The sequence below is a fragment of the Gracilinanus agilis genome, chromosome 1, assembly GCF_016433145.1.
Source record: "Gracilinanus agilis isolate LMUSP501 chromosome 1, AgileGrace, whole genome shotgun sequence".
NCBI lineage: Eukaryota > Metazoa > Chordata > Mammalia > Didelphimorphia > Didelphidae > Gracilinanus > Gracilinanus agilis.
The window spans coordinates 15669816-15680769 of NC_058130.1; positions in this window are offsets into that span (position 1 = coordinate 15669816).

The window sequence follows — 10954 nt, forward strand, 5'->3', positions numbered from 1 at the left end:
CTCTGTACCTCACAAAGAATCTTCAAGTTCACATACAGTCAAAGAATATGAACAAGCAATTGTCAGATAAAGAAATCAAAGCTATAAATTATCATATGAAAAAATGTTCCAAATTCCTCTTGAGTAGAGAAATGCAGATTAAAACAACTCTGCGTTATCACCCAATTTGGTCAATTTGACAGTAAAGAAAAGTGATAAATGTTGAAGAGGATGTAGCAAAAATTTGGACACTAATGTATTGTTGTTGGAATTGTGAACTGATCTAACCATTCTGGAGGGCAGTTGGGAACTATGCCTAAATGGCTATAAAATAATATATACCATTACTAGGCTTGTGTCCCAAAAAAGATTTAAAAAAAATGGGATAGGACCTACTTGTACGAAAATATTTATAGCAGCTCTTTTTTTGTGGTGGTGTAATAATTAAAATTATGAGGCTGATAGTAGATTAATAACTTTATTAAATCAAAGTAGTAGTAATAAAGAGAGGGAAAGGTAGGAAGGAAGCAGAGACGTACTTAGCTTACTAATCTATTTGCTGCCATAGTGGGCCTGTGGCTAATTCTGACAATGGTTCCTTCTGCTCTTCATGCTCCAGACCCCAAAGACCACCTGGTCTGCATTTATAAGCTCTTTTTCCCACCCACTAGCTCTCATATGTCACATCTCAGGAACCAACCATAGTTCCTTAATTTGCTTAGGCCACCCACGGAGGGCAGCTGCTATGGGATCAGTTTTCTGTCTCCTTGATTCCTTGGTTCCTTAATTTTCTTTCTCTGAGGGCTTATCTATACCTGAATTTACTCAGTGATCTTTGGCCTCCAGGTCACTGAGAAGTGATATTAAACTAAATGACATAATGGAAAGAGAAATTCTCCTCCAACAGTGGCAAAGAATTGGAAATTGAGGGAATAGCTGTCATTTGGGGAATGGCCAAACAAATTGTGGCATATGATAGTGATGGAATACTATTACCTTCTAAGAAATGATGAACAGCATGATTTCAGAATGATCTGGAAAGATCTACATTCAGTGATGCAAAATGAAATAAGCAGAACCAGGAAAACATTACATACAGCATAGCAATATTGTAGAATGATCAATTGTGATAGTTTTGGTTACTCTCAGAAATACAAAGATCCAGGACAATTCTGAGGGACTTATGACAAAGAATGCTATCCACCTCCAGAGAAAGAACTGTTAGAGTCAGAATACAGGTCAAAACATATGATTTTTCACTTTAGTTTATTAGGGTTTTTATTTGGGGGTTTTGGTTTTAAATATGACCATTCTCTTACAAAAATGAACAATGTGGAAATAATTTTGCATGATAATACATGTGTAACCCAGATTAAATTGCTTACCAATTCCAGAAAGGGGGAGGGAAGGGATGGAGGGAGACAATTTGGATCATATAACTTCAGAAAACTTATGTGGATAATTGTTATTATGTGTAATTGCTAAAATAAAAATATCTTCACAGAAAAAGGCTTTTCAGTTTACCCCCTTTGAGAGTTTGCCTGGTCAGGATTCATCCATCTGTTGTTTTATGGATTTTCACATTGATACTTATTTTTCACTATAGTGACTACCTACGTTTCACTACTGTGGATAAACTTGACACTGCAGGCTTCCCACACTTCCACAGAGAGAGTAATATAATTCCCAGTATAGGAGGAAGATCCACTGCCTGAGGGCTCTCATTCCCTACCTTGAGGCTAAATAAGTCATCTGCATGATGGCACTTGAATGATAAGCTTTTTATTGTGTCTTTATTCCTTCAAATTTTAGTCTCTTTGCTTGCACATCTCTTTTGAAAGAGGGGAATGGTTTGTAAATGTCTTTTCATCATAAAAAAAGCCTTTGAGACATGGAAGTAAAGCCGGCCTTTGCCTTAAATGCTGTCCTTCAACAAGTCAAAGTCATATAAGATTCCTTGAAAGATCTAACAACAGAGAATCTTGTTAATGATCCTCTGGTCTTCGATTTCAGGCTTGGCATGCAACAGGGAGGTGTGTGCTCACCAAAGGTGTTCATCATTGTCATGTTCGGCCCGGTTCTGATTTCCCAAATTTGGAGGCACACCAGATAATATAAAAGCAAGAGGCACTGTTTTATTGCAAGCTTGAGCTTGGGTCCCATAGCCTCCAAGGCGAATGGAATGCTGAATGAGGGGCTTAGCCAGCTTATATAGTTTGAGTACCAGGAACCTGGGGGCTGGATGTTTGTTGTTTTTTTATTCAGCAGGTGCTATTGTTTGAGGGTCTTCCGTCATTCGTTCAGCAGATGTTATTGGTTGGGGTCTTCCTGTCATTTAGCAGATATTACTGTTTGTAGGTTTTCCTGTCATTCAGTAGATGTTGCTGGTTTTGGGCTTCCCTGTTATTCTGCAGATGCTGCTTGTTTGTGTCAGCTCTTATTATTTGGGGCTCAATTGGCTTCCCAGGCCTATCAGTCATAGACTGATCCAGAGCAGAATCCAAGTTGAAAAGGAATTCCCTTTGGATAGAGGGTTCTTTGCCTTTTTATTTTTCATGGTCCCCTCTGACAGTCTATGAAATCTATGGACTCCCTTCTCAGAATCATGTTTTTCAGTGCATAAAATAAAATAGCATTACTAGGGAAACCAAAGGTGAAAGAAAATAAAGATGTGTTTTCCCCCATCAAATCCACAGACCCCATGAAATATACCCATAGGCCCTTTGGAGGATCTATGGACACCCCCCCCCCCCCCAGGTTAAGAAACTCTGCTCTATCTAGATGATGAAGTCCTCCAGATGTCTCCATTTGAAGGTGGCTTCATATTGATTGCATCATCCTGGAACATTGTTATAATCACTTAAAAGAGTTCCCTTTAATCATCCCCTAAAGAAATACTAAGTGGATCAAGAATGCCAATTGGCCAGAGGAGGATGAATAACCTATAGAGTTTGTCCATCAGGACACATATTTAGGACAGACTTTGCAAAAAGAAAATGAGTTGGGCCTAGAATTGAACAGGAGGAAGCAAAAACAGTCTGGATTGCTTTTTGGGATATTGCAAAATTCTTTGAATGATTCTGAGCTTTCCTGTGAAACAGAAATATATCTTTTTTTTTTTTTTTTAAATCCTAATGTGCTGCTGGTTTGTTGTATGACCGTGAAACCTGGACCACTGCATCCCTGGAGAATGAAAATCAATATCACCTAGAAGGCAATGGAGAAGCCCATAATACCTCCAGGGATGCAGATTGTGACTCCTCTCTGACTGCCAATCTCATGAACCTCTTGACCCTGGCCTACCCTACATTTCCCATTGTGGGTTTGCCCTTTGATACAGCCATACTACTGCTGGGTTTGTACCTCAAAGAGATAATAAGGGAAAATACTTGTACAAAAATATTTGTAGCTGTACTCTTTGTGGTAGCAAAAAATTGGAAAATGAGGGTCTGCCCTTCAATTGGGGAATGGCTGAACAAATTGTGGTATCTGTTGGTGATGGAATACTATTGTGCTCAAAGGAATGATGAACTGGAGGAATTCCATGTGAACTGGAACGACTTTCAGGAATTGATGCAGAGTGAAAGAAGCAGAACCAGGAGAACCTCATACACAGAGATGGATACATTGTGGCACAATCGAACATAATGGACTTCTCTATTAGCAGCAATGTAATGACCCAGGACAATCCTGAGGGACTCATGAGAAAGAAGCTCTCCACATCCAGAGAAAGAACTGTGGGAGCAGAAACACAGAAGAAAAACATATGATTGATCACATGGCTTGATGAGGATATAAATAGAACTGTAGACTATCAGGGGTTCCCAAACTTTTTTGGCCTACCACACCCTTTCCAGAAAAAATATTACTTAGTGCCCCCTGGAAATTATGAAACTATTTATTGAACTCAAAATAGAATGCAATACAAAAAAAGTGTGGCCATCACCACTATTCTGGACTGCTGCAGCAGCCACTGGGGGTGGTAGCGCCCACTTTGGGAATCACTGCTCTAAATGATCTCTCTATTGCAAATAGTAATAATATGGAAAAAGGTCTTGATCAATGATACATGTAAAACCCAGTGGAATTGCTCATTGGCTATGGGAGGGGGCATAAGGAAGGGAGGGAAAGAACATGAATCATGTAACCAAGGCAAAATATTCTAAATTAATTAATTAAATTAAAAAAAAAGAATCTTATGCTCTTAAACTCAGTCTTGGATAGTAGGGTAGAGCACTAAACTCCATCCAGATACTTTATAGAGTGCAGAGCCTGGACTTTTCAACTCTTTTCTCTTTCCATCTGAAGTTCTGTTGGATCTGAACTCCACAGAACAAGATGTTCTCTCCCAGGATACACCCTTGTCTCTCCCTTTACTCACAGATTTCCAGTTTCCTTTTGTGTTATCTTCTCTCCTTAGACTGTAAGCTCCCTGAGGGAAGGAGTTGGCTTTATTTTTTATTTGCATCCCTAGCTCTTATCTTAGTGCCTGGCACATGGTAGATATTTAATAAATCTTTATGAATTGAATAGTGCATTTATTAAGCATTTACTATGTGCAAGGGGATGCAAACAGGTAAGCAAATATGGCTTATTTGAGATTCTACTGGGGGATTTAGAACTAGAAGCTTCTCTAGAAGCATATAGTTTGACTCCTTTATTTTACAACTGAGGAAACCGAGGCCCCGGGAGAACCAAGTGATTTGTTCAAAGTCAAGACAAGACAAGTTAAGTCAACAAGCATTTATTACCTCCCTACTTCATGCCAGTTTTGTACTGTGCATGAGACAAGATAAATTTAAGTGATCTCAAAGGGAGGATTTAACATTAAGGAATGGCTGGGAAAGGATAGGATGAAGTTCTGAGAAAGGAAGGGAGCCAGGAATTCCAGAAGGTCTATATAGGGATAGCAAGGGAAAATGCCCAGTCAGAAGATGGAATGCCTTGTGTAATATCTGGTACCACTGAATCATAGAATATGTGGGAGTGAGTAACATATGAGAAGACTGGGAAGTAAGTAAAGAGCTAAGAGATGAAAGGATTTAAATCCAAATTTTATATTTGATCCTGGAGGTAAAAGGAAATCACTGGAGGCTATTGGCTGGGGGGAGAGGAGTTCCATGCTCAGATTTGTGTTTTAGGGAGATGAATTTGACAGTTGAGTGGAGAATGGACTAGAATGGGGTGAATTTGAAGCAGGGAGACTAACCCTAATAGGGTGGAGTGACTAGGCATGAAGTGGGGGGAGCATCTGCTGAAAGATGGTGGCAGTGTCAGAGGAAAGAAAAAATTGACAGGAATGGAAAAAGGTTAGATGAGTGAGAAGTCCAGGATGCCCACTCAATTGTGAACCTGGGAGACTAGTAGGATGGTGGTGCTATTGAGAACAATGGGGAAATTAGGAAGGGGGAATGGTTTGGGAGAAAGATAATGAGTTCTACTTGGGTTGACTTTAATCTGCAGGATGTCCCATCTGATGTGTCCAATAGCCTGTTGATGACGTGAGACTAAAGATCAAGAGAGAGATTAGAGCTAGACAAATCGAATGAGAATCATTTGCATTTAGGCAATAATAGGATCCCTGGGAGCTGATGAAATTGCCAAAAGAAATAATATATATAGAGAAGGGAAGATGGCGCAAGGCAGAGTCTTAGGGAATAGTAACAGGGGCAGCATTTGAGCCCAAGTCCTCTGGCTGTAGAGCCACTGTTCTAAGTCCCCTCTTAACACTATCCTAATGTACTTGTTAGCATGTTGGAATGGAAGGATTACCAAGTAACTGTTGATGGACCAGGGTTATTTTTCATTTAGCTGCTTGCAGTTCTCACTTGCCCTGACCAATTCTATAGTTAACATGCAAGACCCTTCAACGCTACTGACCAAAGGATCCAATTTCATCGCTACATCTCTGATTTCTCTTTTTGCTCACTAGCTTTAACACTGAACCAGTGGGACTGAGGGATTTTGGAATGGCTCCAAATCAGAGGAAAATGCATCCCAAATTGGCCTTCTGCCCAAAGGTATCATTTTCAGCTGTGAGTTGCCCTTAATTTTGAAAATCATCCTTTTAGCTTTCTCTTTTTTCAGAGGATGAATAAGAATCATAGCCCTGGGATGGCATCTCTATTTTTTTTTTCTTCTTTCTGCTATTATTTCCATTTCCTTATGAGAAGCTTTTATTTTTCATTTTATTTGTTTTTTACTTAAAGGAACAATAAAAGATACAGGTTTTTCTTTGTCAGGGAAAAGATTCTGGTGCAAATGAAACAACTCCCTGCTCTTCCCTTGTCCTCAAGGCTTCATTTGTGTGCTAATTCCCATAGGTTATCTAGGGCTTGATCTTGGAGGCCAATAACCATTTTCTGTTGGATTCTTGGCCCTCAGATAGGGACAGGCAGACCCTCCTCCTTTGCCAGTAACATTATTAATGGTAATAATGCTAAGCAGCGGTACCAATTACTTTGGTGTAAATAGCAAATTATCCTGTGATTAAGGATAACAATTGATAATACATGTATTTAGTAAACATGAGTGCCAGGATGTATAAAACATAAGCCACATGGCAACACTTGCTGTTTTCTAAGACAGCAGAGTGGGGGGCTGTGGGGAGACCACTTTGAGACAGCAAGCTGTTGCGATATACATATATACACATGCATATATGGTACATGTGTGTGTATAAATACAAATTTACATATACTTATAAACATACATACATAGACTAGGGGGTCTGTTGCCATATAACAAATGGTTTATATATATAATATGTAAATCTGTATCTATGCATATAATATATTTTTATAGATCCAGTTTGTATAATCGGCATATATTCAAATATCGTTCTCTATTCCATGCATACGTACATATACATAGGATAAATGGCTGGGACCAGAGCTGAGAAGTCATTGATTTAGGCAGGCAGATGACAAGAACTGATCAGGCACCTGCTAGATCCGAGACACTGTGCTCAGCGCTGGGGAGGTAGAAATGGAACAGAAAGAAATGCTGCCCTCGAAGAGCGTAGAGTCTAACGGAGGAAGACAAGGCAGGGCATCCAACCCAAAAGGGCAGAGAGGAGGGCAGCCACACGCTTTCTGGAGAGGCAGGAAAGGAGGAAGCACGGCTGATCTGGATCCACTGGGAAGCCCTTGGAAGACTGAATCCACGAGCGCGTGGTGGGTGAAGGGATGTTCCAAGGAGGGAAGGTCACGGGGGAATGCCGGAATGGGACGGGGACGGAGTGATTCTGCTGAGGTCTGGACAGTCTGAAGTACATCAAGGAGAGGAAGTAAGCCTGGCCGGCCCAGGTCTGTTTTCCAAAGGGAGGCTCCAGGAAGGAGATGGCTGACGAGAGAAGGGGACCCCTATGGCCATGGGGTACTCTGGGGTGAAAAAGTCGCCGGCGTTGAAGGAAGCTGCTAGATTTGAAGTCGATTGAGTGACGGGGGTGAGGGAAAAGGTCTCTGTTGTTACCTGCGAAGCCCCAGATGATGCCTTCTATGAAGCGGGGAGCAGGGGGAGCCTGGGATATTTGTAGACAAATTCTATTAATAATAAAGAAAAGGAAAAAAAAAAAAAGAATTTTAGAGAGTCACTGAGGGCACCGAGAAGCTGAGAGACTTTCCAGGGACTCACCTCTAGTGGGTGTCAAGGATGGAAGTCAACAGCTCTCCTCTGGGGTTCTGAGACCGGCTCTATCCAGACACCAACCTGCCTCTGAATACGTGTATTCATACTGTGTGTTGTGACTCATGTCTCGTATGTGGCATGTGTGTGTATTCACACATATACAGTCTCTTTACATGTGTTCACACACAAAAACATGTGTACAGATATACGCTATACTCTGCATCCTCACAAAGCATACTAGATGGTTATAAATGGCAGCCGACAATTCCTTCTTTGGTCTTAATCATTTAAGATCTGTTCTTTGGGAAGACTATGCCCACAAGGGAAGTACACATTTTCAGAGATGCCAACTGGCTTTTTGCACTTAATGAAAGTGAGATTTATGTTTTATTGTGATTTGTTATTTTTTTTAACTTCCAACAAACTCAGCTTGCATCTGGAAAAGCTGATTTTAAAAAGAAGGCTGATTTCATTAGCTGTTATAAATATCTTTGAATCTGCAAATGAAAAATGCATATTAATAATTAGTCACAGCACACATCTCTTTAATCTTATTGTATTGTTCTGAAACCACAATATAGCAGACTGCTTTTATTGCCTAAAACACTCGCTGCGTTCATGACACTGTATTGGGTGTGATGGAGGTACAGGCATGAGCAAGATGTGGCTTTGTAGAGAAACTGAGGCGCTGGGGAACATGTCCTTATGGGGAGAAGCCTGGGCGCCATTAAGAGCTGACTCATTCCTCACACCACCCCTTATATTTAAATTCACTCATATTCACTTCTGGCAACTTTTGAATGGGAATTTCCTGTGTAAAGTCTTGCTGTGTCCCTTCCCTCAAAGAGTTTACAGTCTAGTAAATTCAAGTAGAAGAAATTCAAAAATATCTTTTGGATATTGAGAAGATAACAAAGCACAGAAAAAGAGTTGAAACCAGCTTCCGTGGACTTCTTTCATTGCAAGAATGCCTCCAAAGCAGTGAGATACTGTGATGGAGTAGAACAGCATGGTATGCTGGACCTGGAGAGTTCAAATCCTGCTTTGACATATAGAATATGTATGATCATACATGAGCCACTGAACTGCTATGTGCCTCAGTTTCCTCATATATGAATGAAGGCTTTGGACATGATGATCTCTAACTCTTCCTGTTCCAAATCTATGATCCACTCTATATAATATTATGATTCCGGATTGCCTCCCCAACTGAGCTTTATTTTTTTTTAACCCTTAACTTCTGTGTATTGGCTGCTAGTTGGAAGAGTGGTAAGGGTGGGCAATGGGGGTCAAGTGACTTGCCCAGGGTCACTCAGCTGGGAAGTGTCTGAGGCTGGATTTGAACCTAGGATCTCCCGTCTCTAGGCCTGGCTCTCCATCCACTGAGCTACCCAGCTGCCCCCCTCAACTGAGCTTTAAAAACAGAAGACATATTAAAAATTTCTAATGCAATAAAACAATAGGAAATGCAATATAAGAAACAGTTATTAACCACTTGGTGTGTGCATGAAATTATCTGAAGTTTTAATGGTCTGCTTTGACTCTGGACCTTTCATTATTCCCTCTGAATTTATTTATATTTATATGGTGTTTGGAAGGAGGAAAATGAAGGTTTTCTTGCCATGAGTACATCACCATTCACTATACCCTTATTTAATGTCCATTCTGTATTCCCAACAATCCTGTTTTCTATTGTGATGGGTGCAGCAAGCCTCAAAACATTGCAAATGTGATCTCTAATCACCTGAAAGAATTCAGCCTAACTGTCCACATACAATAAACTAAGTGGTTGAAGAAAAGGAAGAATACCTTTTGTCTAGAATGTGATATAGAGGTCATGCTCAGTATCTATCCATATCTGTCTCCTCTCTCTTTTCTCTCTCAAAATCTATACCTATATAGCATGTCTCTATCTATCTATCTATCTATCTATCTATCTATCTATCTATCTATCTATGTCTGTCTATCTGCCTATTTGTCCATCTGTCTGTCTATCTGCCTTTCTGTCCATCTATTGTCTGTCTGTCTGTCTATCTATCTATCTATCTATCTATCTATCTATCTATCTATCTATGTCTGTCTATCTGCCTATTTGTCCATCTGTCTGTCTATCTGCCTTTCTGTCCATCTATTGTCTGTCTGTCTGTCTATCTATCTATCTATCTATCTATCTATCTATCTATCTATCTATCTATCTATCTATCTATCTATCCATTTGTCCTGTCTATCTGTCTATCTACCTACCTATTTATCTATCTATCTATCTATCTATCTATCTATCTATCTATCTATCTATCTATCTATCTATCTATCTACATGTTTGTCTGTCTTGTCTATCTGTCTAACTATCTGATGATATTAAAATCAATTAACCCAGAAGTATCAAACCAAAGCCTATAAGCAGCAGCCCAAAGAAGATTAAAATGCAATTAGGAGATATTTAACAAAATAAAAATACAATGGAATACAGATAATATTAATATGTGTTTTTGTAAGTCAATGTGTTTGTTGTTCAATCATTTCAGTCACATCTGATTCTGTTACCTCATTTGATATACTTGGCCAAGAAACTGCAGTGATTTATTGCCCTTTCCAGCTATTTTTGCAGATGAGGACTGACACAAAAAGTTTTATGCAACTTACCCAGAGTCACGTCACTAGTAAGTTTGTGAGGTCAAATTTGAACTCTGGAAGATGAGTCTTTCTGACTTAAAGACCAGGACCTGATTCACTGTACCACCCAGCTGCTAGGTCAATACATAACCAATAATACATGGGAATTCTTATGTATGGTTTAGTGATCCCTTTCTCTTTGAGTTTGACACTACTCATTTAGCCTAAATAAGATTAATAATTATGATATTCATGGGTTATTATTAGTCATTGTAAACTATAGAACACACAGACTTACAAGGAATCCATGAACTTAGAGAGGAGAAATTCCAACTTTATTTTAATTAAATTTTAAAATATTTAAAATTAATAAAATAAATTTATTTTGTATATTTTTAAATTTCTTTCAAATGTGATTAAAAATCACTACCATCACAGCAATTATTGTGAAACTAGGTCTATAGTTTTCAACAGCCTGACAAAAGGATTCAGGACACAAACAGATTTAAGAACTCCCATCTTAGAGTCTTCTAGTAAGGTAAAATGAGTTATAATCAGTTAATATTATAATTAATGTTACAATTACTATAATTATAAGTAAATGTCAATATCCTCATAATTGATAGGAGGGGAAGGATGAAATATGTTCATGTTCCTTAACTCATTTAGTCTTTTCCTATTTGTCATTTTAGCCACAGTAATTCATAAGATTAGGAAATTGTGGAATTATAAT